The sequence below is a fragment of the Rattus rattus genome, chromosome 3 (genome assembly GCF_011064425.1).
Source record: "Rattus rattus isolate New Zealand chromosome 3, Rrattus_CSIRO_v1, whole genome shotgun sequence".
NCBI classification, from domain to species: domain Eukaryota; kingdom Metazoa; phylum Chordata; class Mammalia; order Rodentia; family Muridae; genus Rattus; species Rattus rattus.
In genome coordinates this window covers 169,879,100-169,900,385 of record NC_046156.1, presented here as the reverse complement: position 1 = coordinate 169,900,385, position 21,286 = coordinate 169,879,100, and the positions used below count along the sequence as shown (strand labels likewise).

The 21,286-nt window shown below is 43.4% G+C and overlaps 1 pseudogene; it reads right to left on the bottom strand.

Annotated features, from left to right (window-relative positions):
• Nucleotides 1-20,491: 20,491 nt before the first annotated feature.
• On the bottom strand, nt 20,492-21,048 carry LOC116895618 (annotated as a pseudogene).
• Between the last annotated feature and the right edge of the window lie 238 nt (nt 21,049-21,286).

Here is a 21,286-nt window from a genome sequence, read left to right as displayed (position 1 = left end):
AGTACTTGTAGAGGCCAGAAGAGGGCAGCAGACATCCCCTGAACCTGAACTGTAGATGGTATTGATCTACCATGTGGGTGCTGGGAATCAAATACAGGTCCTCTGGAAGAGCAGCCAGTGCTCTTAACTGTTCAGCCGTCTCTCCAGCCTTACTAGGAAGAGTATTTCCTCCCAGGCAGCTGAGGAAGAACTTTCTGCTGTTTTTTTTTTTTAAATTAATTAATTTTTTACACTTCGACTATAGTTTCCCCTCTCACTTGTCCTCCCAGTTCCTCAACAACCCCGCCCCACACACACACACACACACACACACACACACACACACACGCACACACACACACACACACACACACACACACACACACACACACCCCTCCAGTTCTCTTCAGAAAAGGGTGGGTCTGCCATGGATATTAAACAGCCATGGCATAGCAAGTTGCAGTAAGACTAGGAACCTCTTATTAAGGCTAGCAAAGCAACCCAGAAGGAGGAAAGGGACCCAAAGGCAGGCGACAGAGTCAGATATAACCGCACTTGTGGCACTGAATCCCACAGGAAGGCCAGAGCTTTCCGTTTTGGGTCCTCAGAAACTACACCTTCTGATGTGTTTGTTGAATTGGTTACCAATTGAAGGAAACGGTAAATGCTGTGGTTCAGATCTGGTTTATACTCCAAAGTTTATGTACTGAAAGCTTGGTCTTTAGGTTGGCTCTGCCAGGATGGTGGAGGTGGGTTAGGGGAAGCCTGGTGGAAGGGACATAGGTCATGGGGATACCACCCTCATGGATGTAGTATGCTGGGTCCTGGGAGAAGACAGATGTGACAGGAATAAATGCTTTCTCTCAGGAACAGAGTATCTTAAAAGTCCCTTCCAGGGCTCTTGCTTTGTGTCTCTCTGGGTGAATTCCTGTGCATCTGCCTGCATGAGGCTGTCACCCATGCTGAGCAAACTTTGACACCATACTACAAAATAAACTTCCTTTTAAAAAGCAAAGTGCTAGGTTGGGGATTTAGCTCAGCGGTAGAGCACTTGCCTAGCGAGCGCAAGGCCCTGGGTTCGGTCCCCAGCTCCGAAAAAAAAAAAAATCATTAAAAAGCAAAGTGCTGGCACCAGGTATTTTGTTACAGCCATGCGCAATGAATGAAGATACTACACTAGAAGTATTTATAATGTGTATTCTGGCGCTCAAAACTCTGTCAAGCCTGTTGATAAAACACCATAAATAGCTGTGAATATACAGTTCTCCCACATATAAGCTTCTAGCCTTATCTTATCTCAGCCTTGCCAGGATGGGATGGAGAGTCAAGAGTTAGGACTCAGAGACTGCCCTGGTGCGCCCTGTTATCCCAGGTGATCTCCCCTGGGACCTTAGGTCTCCATCCTGAAGCAAACCTTGGAGTCCTGAACTGAGCCTTCTATTTCTGAGCTGTCGTGAAATCCTTCCCTTTCCCAGGTTCTAATCTTGCATCACACTCATGAGCACTGTGGGGCTGGAGTAAGCTCAGTGGTCATCAGGGCCACCTCCTGCCTTAGAAGTCAGGGAATCTGGATGGAATTGAGGGACTGGAGGGGTCCAGGACACCACAGGAAGACCTACAGAGTCAACTGACCTGGGCCCATGGGGGCTCGCAGAGACTGAACTGTTAACCAAAGAGCATGCATGCACGAGCCGGACCCAGGTCTCCTAGACGTTGGTAGCAGATTTCAGCTTGGTCTTCATGTAGGTCCCCTAACAATTGGAGTGGAGGCTGTCTCTGACTCTGTTGTTTGCTTTCGGACCTCCCTCCCCACTGGACTGCCTGGTTGGGCCTCAGTAGGAGAGGATGCATTTAGGTCTACTGTGACTGGATGTCCCAGGGCGGTGTGTTATCTAAGGGAGGCTTCTTCTCAGAGAACGGGGGCTACTGGGGGGACCTGTAAGGGTAGGACTGTGAGGAGAGGAGGGACTGGGGTTGGGGGGTAATCGGGATGTAAAGTGAATAAGTCAATAAATTTAGAAGAAAAGAAGAAACAAAGTAAGAAGTCAGGGAATCTAATGGAGCCCTACTGCCAGAACGCCAGAACTTCTGAGTCTCTGCTTTGGTCCTTCCTAGTCAGAACAGATACTGTCTTCTCTTGGCTGACTATTATTTAGAAACTGTCGGGTAACGAATCCTTTCACATGTACTTGTTTAAAAGAATCTAGTCCAGATGACTTGGTGTCCCCAGGGTGTGAGATCAGAGATGGGGATCTGGAGAGATTGCTGGTCGTGGAGGGGTGCTGGGTCAGATCCTTCCAACTCTGCCAGCTGCCTGGCTGTTTATTTCACCTGCAGGACAGATGGCTCTCAGTTCCAGACTGCCTTACATCAGTTCTTCCCCCATCTAGAGACAAGAGGTGCCTTGTGGGAAGCAAGGCCATGGCCCAAGCTTGACCTTACATGGTGTTTCTTTCTCGTTGCCTAATTCTCTCGCCCCCAGACAGTTTCTCACTCAGATGAACAACAGCTCCAGTTTGGCAAGGTAGTGAGCTCACTACCTGCTGTTACCACCCACCTTCTTTGTACAACAACCAGGCCAACTAACGGTCAGGAAGTAGTCCTGTCAATCACCCTAGAGCTCTTTACTACTCACTGTGTCCAGAGAGATTACTGAAGTCTGTCTCTCCCACAGTCAACCCCACCCAATGCAGTCTCTCCTTGTTTATTACCTGCCTGGCTTACTTAGAGCAGCAACATGAACAGAATGGTCCTGTGCATGTTTGTATGAAACCTAAGTGGTCACGAGGGATCTGTGTTTAATAACTAAAGCTAGCCAATCAGAAGGGAACAGCGAAGGGTATCAGTTTTACCATATCCAACAATTACAAATGCAAGCAGAGACAGCGTCACACTTCCTCCAACAAAGCCACACCTACTTCAAGAAGGCCACATCTCCTAATAGTACCACTCCTCGGGCCACCACAACAAGCTTTTCTCTTGCTTGGTTAGAGTTACTTCAACATATTTCATATTATTTGACTTCACTGTGAAAGGTGTTATTTCCTTAATTTCCTTCTTAGTCCATTTATGATTTTTATTTTGGAGGGATATTGATTCACATGAGTTAATTTTGTTAATTTGGTTAAAAGTGTTGGTGAGCTGTAGCACGTCCCTGTTAGGGTTGCTTAAGTACGCTATCACATCATCTGCAAATACAGCCACTTTGATTTCTTCCTTTTCAATTTGTATACCTTTGATCTCCTACCACTGCCTTATTTCTTTACTCACAACCTCGAGTTGTGTAGTGAATAGATATGGAAAGAGTGGAAAACCGTGACTTGTTCCTGATTTTAGTGGAATTGCTTTGAGTTTCCCTCCATTTAATTTAATGGTGGGTATGCACTTGATGTTAATTGCCTTTATTATGCATAGGTTTGTTCCTGGTAGCCCCAGTCTCTCAAGAACTTGTATTATGAGGCAGTGCTGGATTTTGTCAAAACCTTTTTCTGCATCCAATGAGGTGATTATGCTGTTTCCTTTTCTTTCAGTTCATTTATCTGATGCATTTCAAATATTGTTTCTCGTATTTTGAACTGTTCTTGCATTTCTGGAATAAAGCCTCTTTGATAATGAAAAAAATATACAGGCAGAGAGTTCAGGTAAATGTGAACTTCAGAGAAATAATGACTAATCGGTTAGTGTAAGTGAATCCTGGGCAATGTGTGAGATGAGAATCATTTGTTCTGTCTCCTTATCTCCAACACCAACTTAACCACATGCACTGTATTTTATCCCGCCCGTGGTAACTCGTGGTCAGGATGTCCGATGCCTGACTCTTGACTGTTGGGAGGAAATCTGGGACTTCTCCGGTCCTGACGTTAGCAGCCGTGCACTGTGGTAGTGTTTCATCACAAGTGCTTCTTCAGGGCCTCTGAGGAGCTGCCTGAGGCTCACAATGCCTGGGCTTGGAATCCCCGGAACCAGGACGCGCTTGTGATTATTAGGTGTTTGCAGATCATCTTGTTTGAGTCCTCAGGGTCTGACAGGATTTGTCAGGGATCCTCTACTCTGTTATCGTGAAACGAATGTTTAGGTGACATCAATCATATCAGTGCCCATTAGGCAAAAAATTAGTTAAGGGTCATTTCAGTTACCAGTTCTAAGACTGACTCTCTCTCTCTCTCTCTCTCTCTCTCTCTCTCTCTCTCTCTCTCTCTCTCTCTCCAATATAATGCTTTCCTATTATCATCCCCAAATTTTGCAATATGGTTCTCTATGGTGATAAAATTAGTACTCGATTGTTGCTGAAATTTTAGGAAGCAGACAAAAAAAAAGGAAGAGAGAAATCAGCAAAAGAAGTGTTTCTAAGTACTGAAAATTACTGTCAACATATAGATACATGGTCTTTCACTTTGTAAATATATATTGTTAGTTTAAAATTTTTAAATTTAAATATATACATATGCATATATGCATATATAGGTGATCTGAATATTACCCAAATTTAAATAATTATACATGTGATAATCTAGACATCATGATTATACAATGATTAAATCATACATGATTAAAGTATATGGGCATATATATGTGATACATATGAATATGACGTGATTTTGTGTAAGAACTTGTATATATATAGATTTTAGTGTCTGTGATAAGCCAACTGTATACATCATACGAGTTCAAATGAGCTTGAAATAGGTGAGTCATTACTTATATTAACTGGGACTTAAGACTAAGCAGAGAAAGAAGATAAAATATCAAAAAGTTTCCAATAAAGAAGAAAGAACCTTGGAGTAAAGGACACAGAGAAGGGTGACGGCTATGCCATCAAGGTGCTAACTGCCCTCTGACTCAACAGTTCCTAGTCAAGGTGAGTGCTGGGTGGACAATGAGGACTCAATTAAAAAGATCAGCCCCTAATGCTTTCCCATGGAAATACTGACATACACCAGAAGCCACACTACAGACAATTGGCTTCCTCTTTAGGCAAGGGCATCTCTATCTGGAACTGACGTCACTTTGGTGGTACTTGGGAGTCAGCTGTAGCATGTCTGTAATCAATATACTTATAAATTATTGATGCTTATATGGAAGCTTGAGTCAGCTCCTTGTTTGAGGATTTTAGGGCTGTTACTCATTTCAGGATGCTGGATTATGAAATCGGGAGCCTTTCACCAATACTTGGCAGCTAAATGGTTTGTTTCTGCAGCCAGTGGCTAAGCATGGTAACCTGGGACAGCAATCTGAGGATGGGTTGTGGCCAGAATCACAGACATCCGTGGAGAGACATCTTCCAGGGGTCTTTAGGCTAAGGGTGACTCAGAACCATCTTTTGTTCTTGGACCTTGTTGCTCTCTTACACACACACACACACACACACACACACACACACACACACACACACACACACACACACGGAGGAATGAGGGAGAGGGAGAGGGAGAGGGAGAGGGAGAGAGAGATGATCTACTACTGTGGGCCAAAAGAGCGTCCCTACTTTCCAAAAGTGCACCTTAAAACACTCAGATCCCCAAGTAAACAGCTCACAGCTTTGTAATTCCCTCCGCACTATGAGAGCGCATCCTGTGAAACATTACATGTGAGACCCCGGGGACTGAAGATGAGCTCACTCAAAGAGCTGGAACCACCAGAAGGACTCTCTGCTTCTTCTTTCACTCTCTGTTCTTAGTAAGAAACGTGAACGCACACCTCTCAAGACATATGACTATGGAAGGCCAAGACTATTTGATAGTTTTCACTATGTGCATGTATTTGCATGATGTTGCCTTAGGAATTCTCTTTATAAAAGTCATGTAAGAATGTCTTACATTTTTGCTGAACGGAAACACTCTGCCTTACAGGGGTATTAAACAAAATGGAAAGTGTCTGCTCAGGAATGGCTGTGGAAACTTAGATGGTCTAGACCACCATGATCTAGCCTGGTTTGTTCAATGCTCATCTTGCAAAGAGGAAAAATATGGTACCAAACAAGATATTTCTGTACCCCTATCTCCTTCCTCTACCCCTGTTCCCACTCCATTCCTACCCCCACCCTATTCAACCTCACTTCTATTCCTATCCTCACCTCAACTCCGTCTCTCTCCAACTCTAAACCCCAACTGGCCTATCATTTCAGACACAATATTTTCTCTCCTCATCTTTTTGGTGAGAAATATTTGTCTGGAAAGAAACTTCCAAGACAGAAGTTGTGTCAAGTTCCTAAGTGAAATGAATGAATGAATGAATGAATGAATGAATGAATGAATGAATAATAAATAAATAAATGAATGAATAAATAGGTGCGAGAGCAAAGTGGGAGAAAAACAATCCGTCAGAGACAGTTACAACAAACACCCATTGCTTTGGGTAATAATTTTGAACAACTATAATAAATACTGACAAATTGCATTTAATATTAAAATGCATCCAAGCGAAATGTCGAAACTGGAATCTTTCATGGCGGGGTGGACTGAGCACACCACAAAGGTCAACTAATCGGCCGCCATAGCTTCAGCTATTCTACATCGCCACCTAGTGGCGAAGACAGTGGAGGAATTTTTTTTTAACCTACTTATTTTACGTACCACTCACTGCCCTTCTCCGGATCGCCCCCTTCCACAATACTTCCCCAACCCTCTCTCTCCTTTACCTCTGAGCGGGTGGGGGGGGGTCCCACTGAGTATCCCCCCGACTCTGGCACTTCAAGTCTCTGCGAGGCTAGGCGCTTCCTCTCCCACTGAGGCCAGACAGGGAATTTGACAATCCTCCATGGCCAATGATTAGAAAAACAGCACCATTCTCTGCTACTGCTGACCTCAGTTCAGACTCTTCCCTCTCTTTGTTTTTGTTTTATTGTTTCTCATCTTAGATTTTAACAAATTCAAAAGCATTCCTCCTATGCTTTCTCTGATATCAAACATCTTCCTTTACTTCTCCTATCACTGGTCAAAAACGGCCCAGGCGTCTTAGAACCCATTCCTCTTCCTTCTTTTACTGTGGATGACATGCGTTTCTGCCTCCTCTTTCTCCCATCCACTCACTTGCCCCTCTCTTCCTCTATGTCACATCACAGGAAATCCTGTGATCTGAATGATCACTCTAAAAATTCACACTGAATTCCAACAGCCTTTGTTGTTGTGTAAGAACACTGCACTCCTAGATGCACTAAGGCCATTTTCACAGATCTGGATAGTTATAGGAGTAGGGCCTCTCTTGTTCTTTGCATTGCATCATGGGAAGACATAGCATGAAACTCACGTCGAATGCTCAGATCACACTCTTGGACGCCCAGTCTCCTACAACCATTAGCCAAATCTGCACGTTTTAGAACGTACTCAGTCTCAGGTATTCTGTTATTAACCGCACGAAATGGAACTGCAACAGCAAACCAGTCACGAGAGTCTGGCTGTGGCAGTAACACATGCCTCAAGTGTGCTAGTGGCTTTTGGAATGCAGATGAAGCAAGAAAAGCAGGTCTGTGACTGCTCTCGCTATGGCCAGCCTTCACACCATGATGGCCACACATTTCTGACTCCGGCCATGTTGCTCCTCTTTAATTTGACTTAAAATATGGCTCTGGGATGGATGTGGATGCGTGCCAATCTGTCGTATTCAAAGCGTGATTCCTGAACCTAAATCATCGTCATTATTTGCTGTTCACCAATCTCAAGTTCAAATTCAAGGGAACTGACACTCCCTGAGCTTGATGAAAGAGATGAGCAGACCCACCCTCTTGCTTCCTTGAAGCTGCTGCGCTTCCCTGGGGCACAGGGGCGGAGCCAAAAGCATTCTCCTTGGAGTTGAGCTGCCAGCTATTTCATTTTTAATCTCTGTCACTTAAAGCATGTGATTTGTCTTTTACTAATTCCTCATCTTTCCCCCTTTTATTGATTAGATTTAAATAGTCCATTTTTATAGACACACATGGATATCAGATTCTACTGTTGTATACTCAAACAAGTATTGCCTTGAATTCTTACTTAACCTTTATGTTTGCATACAGAAAGTTTACCTTTTATATGTTTTAGAAGATGTGGCCTGTATGAGTTTTCCCAATGTTAGTTTACAGCCTGCTATTTACAAAGAGTTTAATTTTGCGTGTGTCTCGATTTTTGTAATATGTGTCTTTAATCTACTTCTAATTTATTTACATGTTGATAAATAAAGATCCAATTAGATTTTTAAATTTTAACCTAGCCGTCCAGTTATTCTTTTAGCGTTACAAAAGTATGTATTTAGGACTCTACATACACATGTTAAGATTTGTTCCCGGGTTGTTTTCCATTTTTTACTTCTCTGCCCATTTTTGTCCCAGTGGAATTATTGCACATCTACTATCTTTTCAACTGACTGCTAAGTACTGTGGAGTAAAATGGTCAGCAAACTAAAACACAAGATTTAAGAGCTTGTAACCTAGGAGATAGGGCTGGGCTTCATTAACCATGAACCGGAACAGGTGTAGCATCTGTGGCTGGGGCATGAACAAAACCTTGAGACACATGCACTTCCTTTGTGTGAGGTGCAGCAGAAGGGAGGTTTGTACGAAAACTGTCACAAATAGAGAAAGGAGAAATGCTGGGCTAGGGAGACAGCTCACACTCGATGCACAAACATGAGGACGGAGGTCAGATCCCATACCACAGAGCTCAGAGATATAGTCATTCCTGCTATCCAGCTTTTCTGAGGGAGTCTCTGTCTCTGCTTTCTGAGGCTCAAAATACAAGTCGACCGCCATGTTTGCCTGCTCATCTACTCACCTGGCGTATATATGGGTTCTGCCTTAAGGTTCTACACTGGCTTCCCTCAATGGTGCGAGAGCATAAGTGAAACAAACCCTTTCCTCCCCAAGTTGCTTTTGGTCGTGTTGTATCACAGCAATTGGAATCCTAACTAAGACAGATATCGACACTGGAGAGTGGAGTGTTGCTATGACAGACCTGACCTTGTGCTTTGGGGAGGGGAGGACTGTGGTGACATCTTGGAACTTTTGATCGGACGAGCCTGAAGGAATCAGAGGCCAGTGGGAAAAGTTGTCAGGCTTTACGGCAGCATTCCTCAACACCTAGATGGTGCAGAAGTCCGGGTATCTGAGGAACGGTTGGGCCACGGAACAACTCCTACACATTTGCCTCAGCCAATGGGGTGTGGGGATGGGGAACATAACATGGAGATCTCCAGAGAACTTTGAAGAGTAACTGAGCAACAAAGAGAATGTTATGTGAAATCTGGCCTGTCTGGCTAGCGGGCAACCTGCTTCCTGAGGTCACACACCGAACCAGGCTTCATTCATTGTTCTAGAATCCCCTTTCTCCTTGGTCAAATTCAGGTTTGAGTACATTCATGTTCCAGATCACAGTAGGGCACAAGGAAATAAGTTCAGACAGGTTACTCTCTTCAAGAAGTAGAGGCAGAAAATACGCATTTCCACTCACATGTTGTACCACATTACCATGCCTCTGCTGATGGATCTAAGCATCCTTTCCAATAACGGTCACTCTCGCTTCTGCTGAACACCAGTTCCTTCTTGGGGTGGTGTTCTTGGTACTGCTCACTGCCCACTTCAGTCTGTGTCCTGTGGATCTTCCCTTTGAGTGGTTTTTGAAGGTGGGAGGATAGTAGAAACTCAGGAGGCACAATCCATGGAAATTGAAAATGGATGGCAAAGCCTTAATGAAGTACAAGGGGGAGTTAACACTGTACATGTGAGACCAGGTTTTCATAACATGAACTGATGTCAGAAGCTTTGGAAGAGGTGACTACACATGTACACATGCACACACGCGCGAGCGCGCGCGCGCACACACACACACACACACACACACACACACATACACACACACACCCCAAACAGTAAGAATAAAAATAATAATGATGAAAATAGAAACAGTAGCTTAGAACATGTATTGAGAACCATGATTTATGGCATTCATCAGTAAGCAACATTTTTTTAAAAGATTTTGTGTGTGTGTCTGTGTTTGTGTGTGTGTGTCCGCACACTCTCGCGCGTGTGTGTGTGCGCGCTCTATATGCATGTATACCTACATGCCAGAAGAGGGCATCAGATCCCACTATTGATGGCTGTGAGCCACCACATGGTTGCTGGGAATTGAACTCATGACCTCTGGTAGAGCATGTTAACCTAAGTCATCTCTCCAGCCCCCAGAAGGCAACATTTACACCCATGTCCTAAACTGAGGAATAATGAACCTAGGGCTTGCAGGGGCAAAGCAAATTATCTATGTTCAAGCAGCAAGAAAGTTGTCCTTGCCCTGGGAATCCCTGCCGTAATCTCTGTGGCACATAGTGTGCCATCTGATGAAGAGGAAGAATATGACCCTAGAAGTAGACATAACTTATGCTCAGGAACTAGAAAAGTTCAATTGCCAGGAGAGATGCTCTCTGAGCAGTGGTAACAGTGATGGTGGTGGTAGGGGTGGTGAGGTCTCAATTGGGCTGAAGTTCTATGGAGTAATTTACTCACTGACTTAAGACATACAACGAAATGCCATAGACTAACTTGGCTTACAAATGAAGTTCATTCTTCACAGCTTTGGAGGCTGTCACGTCTAAGATCAAGTTTCTAGGAGTTTTAGTGTCTGGTGATGGTCCACGTCAACCATCTTTTTACTGATTCTTCACAAGCAGAAGGAGATTTCTCTTTGAACTCTTTTTCTGTAGATACGAATGCTATTTCTGGTCTCTGCTCCCTTAACTTAATCATATCCCAAGAGTGATTAAGCTTGGGCTTTGGGAGGAACATGAACATTTACTTGTTAGCACTCACATTTCTTTTTTATTAACTTGAGTATTTCTTATTTACATTTGAATGTTATTCCCTTTCCGGTTTCGGGCAAACATCCCTAATCCCCCCACTTCTTTTGGGTGTTCCCCTCCCCACCCTCCCCCATTGCCACCCTCCCCCAACATTCCGTTCACTGGGGTTCAGTCTTAGCAGGACAAGGGCTTCCCCTTCCACTGGTGCTCTTACTAGGATATTCATTGCTACCTATGAGGTTAGAGTCCAGGGTCAGTCCATGTATAGTCTTTAGGTAGTGGCTTAGTCCCTGGAAGCTCTGGTTGCTTGGCATTGTTGTACATATGGGGTCACGAGCCCCTTCAAGCTCTTCCAGTTCTTTCTCTGATTCCTTCAACGGGGGTCCTCTTCTCAGTTCAGTGGTTTACTGCTGGCATTCGCCTCTGTATTTGCTGTATTCTGGCTGTGTCTCTCAGGAGAGATCTACATCCAGCTCCTGTCGGCCTGCACTTCTTTGCTTCATCCATCTTGTCTAATTGGGTGGCTGTATATGTATGGGCCACATGTGGGGCAGGCTCTGAATGGGTGTTCCTTCTGTCTCTGTTTTAATCTTTGCCTCTCTATTCCCTGCCAAGGGTATTCTTGTTCCCCTTTTAAAGAAGGAGTGAAGCATTCACATTTTGATCATCCGTCTTGAGTTTCATGTGTTCTAGGCATCTAGGGTAATTCAAGCTAATAGCCACTTATCAATGAGCATTCACATTTCTTATAGTTGGTATTGTCTGTTGACTGCCCAACACACAAGCAGCTATAAGTTGCATCGTTTTTCATGCTTGCTGTGGTAGTATTAGATATGTCCACAAATACTCTAGAAGTCTTTCCTTTGATCTAAGGAGCTTAATTATCTTCAAATCAACTAGCTTTAAATGTTGATGGTAATATTAGTGACTCATTTCTAAATAATCAAATAAGACAGAGTACTGGTGTTTGATATGATATGTAGGATATGAAGACATTGGCATCAATAGGAGGAGAAGCCCTTGGTCCTTGAAGGCTCATTTCCCCAGTACAGGGGGATGCCAGGGTATTGGGGTGGGAGTATCTTCATAGAAGCAGGGGGAAGAGGGGGAAGGGGAGGGAGAAGGGGGAGGGGAGAAAGGGGACAACATTTGAAATGTAAACGCATAAAATATCCAATAAAAAAGGATATGAAGACATTGTGGTGTTGGGATTTTGTCTGTTTCTATGTAGTAAAGTGCTAAATTCTCCATCCCAAGAGTTGGTTGTCCAAGAAGAGTAGATTCTCACATACACCAGCCTTTGTTGTGTAAACCTTGACCCCCAGTTACTCCTGATTGATTAATAAAAGTTACTGACAGCCTGAGGCTGGGCCGAAGAGATGCACCAGGCCTTGGTTCTCAGGCTTGGGATCTTTGGTAGGGACAAGCAGGAGGGAGTGAGGAGAGGAGGAAGAAAGAAGTCGCCATGGGGTAGTATGGACCATGGGCATCTGGCTGTGTGACCTGGTGAAACAGGAGCAACGGATATGGCAAGTGATATTTTGGGGTTCAAGGCACAAAAGCAGAGAAAATACCTCAGAGGGTTGATACCTGCCTAGATCCAGTACTTTAAAGCGTATTGTAATTCTAAAGGTCTCTGCCTGTGCTTTTTAATTTTTTAATTTTTAATTTTTTTATTTTTTTGAGTAATAGCTGGTTAAAAAGTAACTGCTGTCACATTGATTTCCAGTATGAGTTATTAACCTCAGAATACTTAAGTCACTATGTTGTGATTTCCTCTCTCTGTTTCTGTTAAGTCACTTTCTGTGGGGGGAAACCAGCCTCCGTGACTCTTAGTAGCACTGTCGAGAAAGTCACATGGCATGGAACTGAGTCCTCTGTCACGAGCCGGGAAGGAACTGGAGACCTCTGCCAACAGCACGTGAGCAGAGCTAACTGCTTGGAGGTGGGTCCTCCAGCCTGTCAGTCCTCAAAGAGGCCTGACCTGGTATCTTTGTCAAAACCTCAAGAGGGACCTTGAAACCAACTAGCTGTGCTAATTCCAAATTCCAAACCCAGAGACTCCATGAATGATAAATGCTAGTTATTTTCATCCAGTAAGTTTTAGGATAATTCTTTTGTGAATGAAGAAGAGATGATCAACATGTCTAGACCCAGGAGTCATAAAACATCATTTGCTGTATTCTATTTTATGTGAGTTTTTAGAGCCAGCCAGTCTCAATGGGAGAAGATACCGATGTAAATATGCTAAAAAGCGGAGAAAACATTGGAGTCATTGGCTTAAACTGCCCTAAAAAGGGGCACGTTGGTGTATCCCTATTATAATAGTGGAAGATGGCCAGAAAATATGAAAATAAGCAAGTTCTTTGTAGAAGATGCAGTACTATAGTAAAACAATGACCTATGCTATTTTCTGTGGAATTTCTATTATTCTACTGGACCATGGAGTCAATGACAGGAAGATTTTCATATCTGCTTTTCATATCCACTCCTCCCAAGAGACTTTTACAGTATATAAGGTATAGGAGATGATCACAAGGTATCTTATGGACAAACACGTGACTGGTCAGGACACTGAGACGATATATCTACCCCTGTAAGTTTTCTGGTTTATTTACACACCAGCTTCCTGAATGATGCATGAAAATATCCCATTCAAACTTTACCCTTGTGTCGAGTTGCCTGTTAATTATTGCATGGTGATCCTTAACTGCTGAGCCATGTCTCCAGCTTTTAGTTATTTGTTTTATATATGTGTTGGGGTGCTTTGCCTGCATGTATGTCTGTGTGCTCCATGTGTGCAGTACCCCAGAAGACTTGAAGAGGGCACCAGATCCCTTGGAAATGGAGTCACAGCTGGTGGGAAGCTGCCATGTAGGTGCTAAGAATTGAAACCTAGTCTTCTGGAAGAACAGCCAGTGTTCTTCTCTGATGAGCATTGTCCTCCTTTTAAGATTGTTTCAGCTTGTTTTCTGTTGCTGTGGTAAACACTGTGACCCAAAGCAACTTGGGGAGGAAAGGGGGGTGTTTATCTCATTTTACAGTTTGAGTCCATCATCAAAGGAAGCCAAGACAGGAATTCAAGGCAGGAGCTTAAAGCAGAAACCACAGAGGAAGGCTACTCACTGGCTTGCTTTCCCTGGGCTGCTTGGCTACCTTTCTTATACAGCCCAGGTGTGCCTGCTCAGGGATGGTACTGTCCACACTGCACTGTCCTGCATCAATTAACAATCAAGAAAATGTCCCAAGACATGCCCACAGACCAATGGGATGGAGGCAATTTCTCAATTGAACTCCACTTCCAGTTAACAAAGGAAGCTACCTAGCCACCACATGTACAGGGTTTCCTAAAGAACACTTTGCGAAGTGATTTTTTAAAAGGATTGCGTGAGTGAAGATCTTAAATTTTGATAGTCATCTGATTGTTTTTCTATGCATTACAAAGCACAGAAAGTACAAAGTGTGCTAAAGGAAAACAGTAGTCGAACAGTTGACCAGGCAGCATGCAGATAGAGCAATCACTACCAAAGCCAATGCGTGGGTGACTGGGGTTGAGTAAATGTCACTGGATTGAACTTTTACAGTAAGATATGTAATCTTTAAGGGTGATTTTTTTTTTATATCTGTTTGACAGAAAGTGGAATTGCAGCTTAGAGATTAGCTAATAGGATAATAGCATGTTTTCCTTTGCCCGAGAAACTGTCACTGAATTTTGTTTTTCATTTGCTCATAAACATGTATATCTGACAGATGTATCTATACACGGTACCTTTGTGTCACCCTCTGCCAAACTTTGAAGGCTTCAAGGTTCTCCAACAATAACAGAGGAAGGCTTTGCTGCAGTGGTAAGACCAGAATTGTGGTTTATTTAGTATTTCACCAAATTTTGCTCCTCGCTATATCTTAGGTTATCTTTGGTCCTCTTAATAGCCTTTTGGCATCTCCCTTCTATATCTGACCTAATATCCTCTCAGTTACTACGTATGGTGGTTTGAATATGCTCAGCACATAGGAAGTGGGACTATTAGAAGGTGTGATCTTGTTGAAGGAAGTGTGTCACTGTGTAGGCAGGCTTTGAGGTCTCCTAGTGCTCAAGTCCCACGCAGTGTGGTAGAGACTCCCCTCTGCTTGCCTGTAGGAAAGAGTCTCTTCTTGCTGTCTTTGGATCAGAATATAGAACTCTTGGCTCCTCTAGAACCAAATCTGCCTGCATGCTGCCATGCTTCCTTCCATGATGATAATGGACTGAACCTCTAAAAATTAAATACTTGACTTTATAAGAGTTGCTTGGGTCATGGTATCTCTTCACAGTTGTAAAACCCTAAGACACCAGGTTTAAACTTTGAAATGTTCTTACCTGACCACCAGCTTTTCACCAGCTCCAAAGCCAAGAATCTCATCAAACAACAGGTACCAGTTTTCCTAGCTTTGACATAATCACATAGCTAATGTTCCTGTCATTGTATTTGACACGTGCCATGACTTATGACTCTCATTTGTTCTGTGGACATAAAAAAAGCTCATGTAACTAGTTCCATGATGAAAACAAAACATGCTCCTGGGCATCAATCTGTTCTTGGCTAAGGTCGCTCACTGCGTGTGGTGGTTTGAATAAGTATGGCCCCCACAGACTCAAGCGTTTGAATACTTGGCAAGAGGGTGTAGCACTATAAGAAGTGTGGCTTTGTAGGAGGAGGTGTTGAGGAAGTGTGCCACTGTGGGTGCAGGCTTCGAAGTCTCTTATATATTTAGACTATGCCCAGTGTAGCACATAGTCTCTTTCTGTTGCCTTTGGATCAAGTTGTAAAACACTCAGCTCCCTTTCCAGCACCATGTCTGCCTGTAGGCCCATTCCCACAGTGATGATAATGTACTAAACCTCCGGAATTATAGGCCAGCCCCAATTAAATGTTGTCCTGTATAAGAGTTGCCATGGTCATGGTCTTTACACAGCAATATAAGCCAAACTAAGACACCATAAATGTGTACTAAATTATGTGTTATTCACTTTGAGGAGAGAACACTGTTGTTTTGCAGCTGATTTTCCTCTAGGCCCTGCTTTCTGGGACTAGTTCTCTTTTCCATCTTTCCCTGTAACCTTTGACTTTATTATTTCAAACCCCCCAATTCACAATCTCTGCTCGTTTTCAGCAGCATTTACTGCTTGCTTCTTGCTCGATGAATATGGGGAGTCCAAGACTCTTTGTATTTCAAATATTCTTACTCTATTTTAGTTCAAGTTCTAAGAATGTTTGTTAATAACTAAAAGCTTTCATAGGCTTTGGTTGTGGGTTTGGAAATACCCAGGGGTGTTTCAATTCCATTCCATTTCATTCCATTCCATTCCAATTTGCGTGCCAAAAATCACACTCATACTTCTTTCAAGCTTTGTTTCTCTCTCCTAGACGTAATTACTGCTAATTTGGGCATGCTCCCACTGTGGGAACATGCCTTTAAGCTTCTAAAGAGTCTTTTCAACTAGCAGAGTGAGACATTAGGTGGGCATCCTGTAGCAAGGCAGAAAATATACTTGGTGACCTTTGGAGTTCTTAATAGGCTTAGTCCTCATATGGGAAGTTGCCTGGAGCGTCTCAAGAAATCGATTTCTGTTGTATTGGTCTGCTCACTTGCCCTAGGTATATAAAGAAATCTTATTCTGAAGCCCTAGCAGGAGAGACATCATCACCATCACTACCACCACCCCTCCCCACCACCACCACCATCATTGAGACAGTGCTTCTTTACATGTCTCTGGCTATTCTCAAACTCAGGATGTAGACCAGGCTGGCCTTGTGTCAACGAGGGTGCAAAGGGTACCTGGAAGAGAATGGGGGACAAGAGAAGAAGCACGCCAAGACAAGAGTCTGATCAAGGCGACAATTTTATTTTTTCCCAAACCTGAATTTATACCATAACAGGGGTAACAGAGAGGGGGGGAGAGTAGGAAACATTTACGCAGGCCAATGACACAGTATTCGTGTGGTCAGCTGATGTCAACAGGATGTTGGCTTTTTAGAAAGGTTACAGGTTTGTCATGTTGGGCATCTTGACGTCAGTATTTCTCAGCAAGGTCACAACTTTATCATATCATTATTCATCCTGACCACCAGATTTGTACTAGTCTTCTGCAGCTGGCTGGGGATTTTCCATGAACCCAGTCATACTTAACTCTAACCATAATATTAACATCAATAATGGAGGGTTTCAAGGGCATCGCTTCCAACAGCCTTGAACTCACAGAGATCCACAAGTCTCTGCCTCCCAAATGCTGTGATTAAAGACATGTGAACCACCATGTCTTACAAGAAGAGATATTCTAAAGAGAGACACTGTTGCCCTTCCCTTTGACCATTCAACTATCATCATTTAGAAATTTTAATTTCTAGAGCTAGTGTGTTTAATAGACAAGCATGACGCCCTGGATTCAACTGCCAGCACCACATAAAATCAAATATCCTGGTACACTCAAGAAGCAGGAGAACCAGAAGTTCCAGCTCATCCTCAGCTACATATTAAGTTTCAGACAAGATTACTAGTGGGAGACAAGTAGGCTTAAAGTTTTCAAAACCTACTTCAATGCTTTAACCTCCCTTCAAGCCCACTACTGGCTAGAGGTAGCAGAAAGGAAAGGTTAATAGGGCAAAAGAGGATGTGGACCCATTTAGAAATAGTTCTTTGAGGCAAATCCAATCTATATTGTCAGGATCTCAGCTGTTCAGTTCACACGAATCAACTGTAATATTTCAATGGCAATTTGATCCAGAAGAGACCTTAGGGCTTTGCCTATCTGCTTGAGTCCATAGAAGCAGCAAAACTGCTGGAACACCACTAGAAACGTTCTTGGGACTCGTCTACGAAGTCACTACAAATGTTGATCAGTGAAGAAGGCAAGGTGAGCCAATAAAGACCGACGTCAACAAAGCTTAACAAAGACCAGCAAAAAGTGGCAAGGTGAACCAACACCACACAGCGTAGCCCACTGTCTGTTGGGTTATATTCATCCCCTTCCTAAACATCACATGTCCTCTCAAGCATCCACTCTAGCAAAACATCACATTCCCCTTTTCTAGGTGGCTTCAAGAAAAATACCACATGTCTGTTTTCAGCAAAATATCCACCCATGTGTTTGCTTAAGCAAAAAAAAAAAAAGAAAGAAAAAGGAAAAGAAAAAGAAAAAGAAAGAAAGAAAAAAAATCCTCTCATAAGACAGTTTCCAGGAAAACATCACATGACTGAATCTCCAAAGCACCAGAAATTTCTACTTCAAGACCATATCTGGAAAACAAAAGAAAACAAAAGGTTTTCCTTTTTCAGAAGGGACCCCGTTCATCTTCTTCCCAGTTCTAGTGTTTATCTCATGGTTACATACACATTTTAAGATGGTGATAGGCACTGTGTGTGTGTGTGTGTGTGTGTGTGTGTGTGTGTGTGTGTTGTGTGTGTGTGTGTGGTATCATTCCAATGGCCGTTTGGTGAATGTCTGGATAGGTGGATAGCTTTTATCTATACTGTGATTCAGAAATCCAGACTCCTTCTATCCACAAAAGAAAATGCAAAGCGACCGTGACATGAAGAACTGTAACAGGAACCCACTTCCTCTCTGGCTGAGAAGCAGGATGAAGATTGATATCATTCAAATTTATGGGAGCAGAGATTCAGACATCTGGGTGTAGGGGCAATACTTCCTCTGACCCCTGAGCATGGACAGGGATTCAACCCTTTGAGGCTGAGTGGTGGCCAGTGGCTGATGCGGTCATCCAGCAGGCAGAGTAAAGATACTCCTCAAGTTAGAATGCTACATTTAACGGCAGCTGCAGGTGCTGATACTGAAACCAGTTGTTTGCTAAGGTGAAATAGGAAGGTGGAAGTGAGGTTGGTAAGAGTTAGAGGCCCACAGCAAAGGCACAAGAGCAAACAGGAAGGACCAAGTTTCTTCTCTCCCAGAAACCCCATTTTCCACAGGTGCAGGGTCTAAGAAGGAGTCTGTTAGTGAAGTAGACATCACCAGTATTTATAGCAAAGAGTGACTTCCTGGGTTAGAAGATGTGAGATGGTACCTCGATAACCGGAGCTGGGGGTTGTCTTAGTTAGAGTTTCTACTGCTGCAATGAAACACCGCAACCAAAGCAAAATGTGGAGGAAGGGAGGGTTTATACAGCTTCCCCTTCCACATCAATGTTCATCACCAAGGGAAGTCAGGACAGGAACTCAAACAGGGCAGGATCCTGGAGGCAGGAGCTGATGCAAACGACTTTGAGGAGTGATTGCTTCACATGGCTTGCTCAACCTGCTTTCTTACTGAATCCAGACCACTGACACAGGGATGGCGCCACCCATCCCATTGATCACTGATTAAGAAAATGCCATACAGCAATGGAGGCATTTTTTTTTTTAATTGAGGCTCTTTCCTCTCGGATGACTCTAGCCTATGTCTAGTTGACATAAACCAACCAGTACAGGGGCGGTCACTGGGTAGCCGTTGCAGCCCTTAACTGTTTTTCTTTTCTTTTCTTTTCTTTTTTAGCCTTGGATATATTCTCTAGTTTTTTTTTTTTCCTGTCTACATAGTGATCGAGCTGCTTACTGTATTAAGTTAGCTGTCTGGCATTATTGCTTCTGAGCACGATCCTCACTAAGAGATGGGAAGAGTGGAGAGGGTTGTTGTTTTTTTAACAAAATCTCAATAGTTTGATTTTTACCAACTGTGGTGGTTTGAACATGCTTAGACCAGGCGGTCAGACTATTAGGAGGTGTGGCCTTGTTGGAGGAAGTGTGTCACTGTGGGGGTAGGCTTGGAGACCTTCCTCCTAGCTGACTGGAAGACAGTCTTCTCCTGTCTGTCTTTGGATCAAGATGTAAAACTATCAACTCCTTCTCCACACCCTGTTTGCCTGCATGCTGCTATTCTTCCTGCTATGATAATAATGGACTAAAACTCTAAAACTGTAAGCCAGCCCCAATTAAATGTAGTTTTTTATAAGAGTTGTCTTGGTCATGGTGTCTCTTCATAGCAATAGAAACCCTAAGACACCAATGAAAACCCGGGAGTCAGATGCTGGGGTGAAAGCCTGCTACTCAGCGAGGCAGAGAAAGCACCCAGATGACCTTCCTCTTCAGCCGATGTCCCAGCAGGAATGGCCCTCTCTCCACAAGCCTCCTTTAAACTGAGTGTCCATCTTTCCTTCTTCCTATGCATCTGTCCTCCCGACTCCTTCTTACTCTGTTTTTTTTCCCTTAATAATCCTATGTTCGCTTCCTGTAACTGGTTGCTTGCTCCTCCTCTTGATCTATAGTTGACTTATTTAATCCTGTTTGCCATATTCAGGCAGAAATCTCTTGGATTAAAGGTGTGTGCTAAGGCTAAGAGAGACAGGGAATTGAATGAGTAGATCAACACAACTCTCCTGTCTCCTAGTTCCCTGATTTTCTTCTTCTAAACCCCATGGGGAAGGCAGAAGTGACTCTTACGGCAAGCCTCAGTGGTCCATCTCCTTGGCCCTTGAGCCTGTCACATACAGCCAGGAAGTAGAAGTGGTGTGGAAAAGTGCTGAGCGAGCAATGTGCCTGAGGCACTTGTCACACAGTTACTCTCTCATAAATGACGCCACCTACTCCAGGGATAAATGTCCTCGATAATTGCCAAGAGAATTGCTTCTCTTGATTGTCTGTTTTAAAATAATTTACACTTGAGCAAGAAGAATATATGTAAGTGTAATTTTTTTAACTTTATCTGCATTTATTTATGCTGAATTTATTCCTGTGCCATGAGTTTTTGTTTCTTCAGTTTCTTCTGGGATACCCTTTTCTTCTGTGCAACCCCCTCTTCTGGCTTTGGAACAATCTGTTCCTTCTCAGTGAGGATCATCTCGATGTGGCAGGGTGAGCTCATGTATGGGTTAATCCGGCCATGAGCTCTGTAGGTTCGTCTGTAGGTTCGAGTATCTTAGGTGCTGTGTTCACCTGGATGTGCTCAATGACTGGAGAATCTACATCCAAACCCTTAAGTTCAGCATTGCTCTCTGCATTTTTAAGCATGTGCAGCAGGAATTCAGCACTCTTTTTTGGCCACCGTTCCTGTGTCCACTGTTTGGCCTGGGCACGCCTACCAACTCCACCATTATACCTCCGGAACGGCACACACTGCTTCTTTAAAGTGACATCCTTCAGATACTTGGTGGCTTTGCAGATACGCATACCCTTGATGGCCTGGGCAGTTTCCCGGGTGTTCTTAAAGTGAACACGAAGGTTTGAACTTCTTGATTTGCATTATTTTGTGGGGTTTTCTGGGTCAAGGGAGTAGCGAACCATCTTCACAAGTCACCTTTGGCCACTTACAGGAAGAGCATGTGTAAATATTTTTAAATTCACTAAAATATTTTATAGGTGAATTTAATTTACATTGGCAAAGAAAGTACCACACATTTAGGGTTTTTGATTGAATATAAATTAAAAACTCACAATGATGATGTGCAATGACCAACAGAAGTAGCTCCTCGTGTTTCTTCTTCTATGAGGCACTGTTCTGTCATGATTTATTTTGAGTTTC